The 2,724-nt window shown below is 46.7% G+C and overlaps 1 non-coding gene across 1 annotated transcript; it reads right to left on the reverse strand.

Moving 5' to 3' along the window:
* Positions 1 to 1,398: 1,398 nt before the first annotated feature.
* trnE(UUC) lies at positions 1,399 to 1,470 on the reverse strand. The gene has a single exon. It is a non-coding gene; the product is annotated as a tRNA-Glu (tRNA).
* Between the last annotated feature and the right edge of the window lie 1,254 nt (positions 1,471 to 2,724).

A 2,724-nucleotide genomic window follows, 5' to 3' on the forward strand; every position in this document is an offset into this window, starting at 1 on the left:
CTTTCTAGAGCTAAGGGGAAGGTTTGGAACCCTAGTTTCAGAATGGAATCAGTTTACCGGGCTGACTTCCATGCCAACACGAGTAGTCTAACTAATCACTACCTCGTAAGGGCGTTGAGAATGGTTTTTGCTTTTCTTGTTAAAAATGAGAAAAAGAGTATGAAAATAGCCTTTGCATAGTTTACGAATTCTGCTTAGTAGGGATCTAAACACAGGAATTCTTTTTCTCAGAGTCAGACCACGCCTTATGACGAAAGGGGGAGAAAGGACGGGTCACCCGCCGATCAGTGATCAAACGAAACTATACCTGAAGAATGGGATAAAAATTGACCGGCGCAAAAGCCATCTCTATCAATCTACGCTCATTGATGAGACGGCGACATAGAGAAGAAAGTATACCCTTTGTCACCCCCCTTCTCACTAAAAAGTCAAGAAGAGATACAAACTTTGGAATCATCATTTTCTGGGATCGAGGATGGAATCGAATAGCGAATGCACTAGCGGTTAAGACAGGTCCTGCATCTCCTACCTAATGCAATTGACCGACCCGGCATCTCTTTCGTTCAATAATGCCTTTGCTTCAAGACGCTATTTACCAATAAGAATAGGAAAAAGAAAGTTTGAGAATTGAAGAAGCCAAAGGAAAGGGGTGAACGAGCGCTGCGGTAACGAGCCGTAAGAAAGATGAGCAGAGCATTCCTTCCGCCGGCCTTTATAGGAGTAGGGGAGCGTGGTGAGATAGATAGACGTCCAATCCTGCAGCAGCTAGTTGCTCGGCCTTAGTCTTGGGCGGATCTCACACTTCAATCAACCCCTTCGATCCAATCAATCGATCGATCAAGAGGCTAATCTCTTTTGTTTAGGCCGCTAACTATAAGAAAGTCCTCGCTTTCTCTTGAACAAGGGAAGGGCAGCATAGCATTAGCTTCAATTGAACAAGCTCAACCTTGAGGTGGTAGGCCGACGTTGAACGCTTCAACTTGGCCACTGAAGAAGGCGAAGGCTGGGCGAGAGACTAGGCCAACTTACTGCTTACTGCCATGCCATGGTTTAAGCTTTTTTCTCCATAGACGGAACTATGTATTAGGGAGGGGAGACACCACTCAGCACCTAAGGTGGGGTTCAATGCCTAACAAAAAAAAAAGAGAAAAAGAGATGTATGGCGGAGGGGAGGAGAGAAAGAAGGCATGCATGGAGATTCTGTCTGTCGGAGGTTCGAGAATCTATGAAAGGACATCTAAGACTAAGAAAGAATGAAAGGAAGTCCATTACTGAGAGAAGTGGTGATCTCGTCTTGCTTGCTGGGAGAAAGGAAGCTTCCGGACCACCTTTTCCAGCCAAATAGCGAGCGATCACTCAGCAATGAACACTAACTGAAAGCGGCCGGGAATGAGTACCTATCCCTTACGGGAATCGAACCCGTGTCTTCGACATGAAAAGACGATGTCCTAACCACTGGACGAAAGGGACCAAAAAGCCATTCTTCATATACCTCAGCTCCTAATCTAGTGGTGGTTCCTTTTGTTTCTATACGAAATTCATTCTTTCGTTTGTGTTCATGTTGGCGATTTCTGATGTGAATTCGGCGGGTCGTCCCCCCTTCCTACGGGTTCCCCCACCGACCCAGTGACACACCAACCACGCCCTTCCCTTTCTCCGATCATAAAGCTCCCTGATCCCTTTCTTTGTCTTTCATCCCCCCTGAACGGAATAAGTAAGGCCCCGTTCTTTAGAATGAAAAAAGAAAAAAGAAAATAGGGGCGAAGCGCCCGTTTGAAGTGGCGAAGGCCTATGCTAAAGTCAGAAAGAAAGTACGTTAAGGTTACGAAGTCAGGTCAGCTGGTTAAGGAAAGCTCAGGTTATGAAATCGCTTAGCCGTTAATTAATTAAGTAGTAGTGAGGCGTCGGTACGGAGTTGCGTCAGCTGTAGATATAGACTAGGCTAAGGGATGGACTTCATCTCTTCTATTCTCTTCACTTACACCTTCAACTTCCGCTGAGTCTAACGAGGCTCAGGTGCGGAGCCTTCCACTGTGGACCGAGACTACGCAAAGGTAGAACACCATAGAAACTTCGCTGACTTTCTCATAAACCTTGATTTCGCTACGAAAAAAAAGAACCCGGAATAGCGGAAATCGGTTCGTGTTCCGCTTCCAAAGTCAGTCGTCTTTGCCCAAGTGTGAACTGCGGATGACTCTCCAGTGGTTCCATTCCTTCTTACTTGACTTCTGGGTCAACCCAACCCGAATGAGAAGAAGAGGGTCAGCCAAAGAGCGGTCCACTTTGTACATTTTCTGAGGCAGACCAATCAGGCATTTTAGAAAAGGGAAGGGAACTTCTCACCGAAGGAGGCGGGAAGCTACCGCTTCTAGAATGCAAGCTTACCCTTGACTTTTTTTTAGAGCGTACCGCTATTGAAATAAGAAAAAAAGGTTGATGGATGAAGTCATCGGAGTGACAAATGGTTACGGTTGCGGAAACCGGAGAAAGTCGGGAACCGTCGGTTACCTTTTGAATCAAAGTAGCGACGAGCCGAGTACTACGACTACAGGGGGGGAAGCAAAGCTTCGTAGACAGCTTCGCTTCCTCGTCGCTTTTTTCTGGCGACTAGCTTCTCAAGTGGGTGGCTTGGTAAGCAAGCTACCTTCAGTATAGGTCAAATCCCTATCAAAAAGAGGCCGGAATGGTGGGGAAGGAGGCCCTCCCTACTTCAATGGAAAGGGG

This window comes from Carica papaya, mitochondrion (assembly GCF_054855325.1).
Source record: "Carica papaya mitochondrion, complete genome".
NCBI classification, from domain to species: domain Eukaryota; kingdom Viridiplantae; phylum Streptophyta; class Magnoliopsida; order Brassicales; family Caricaceae; genus Carica; species Carica papaya.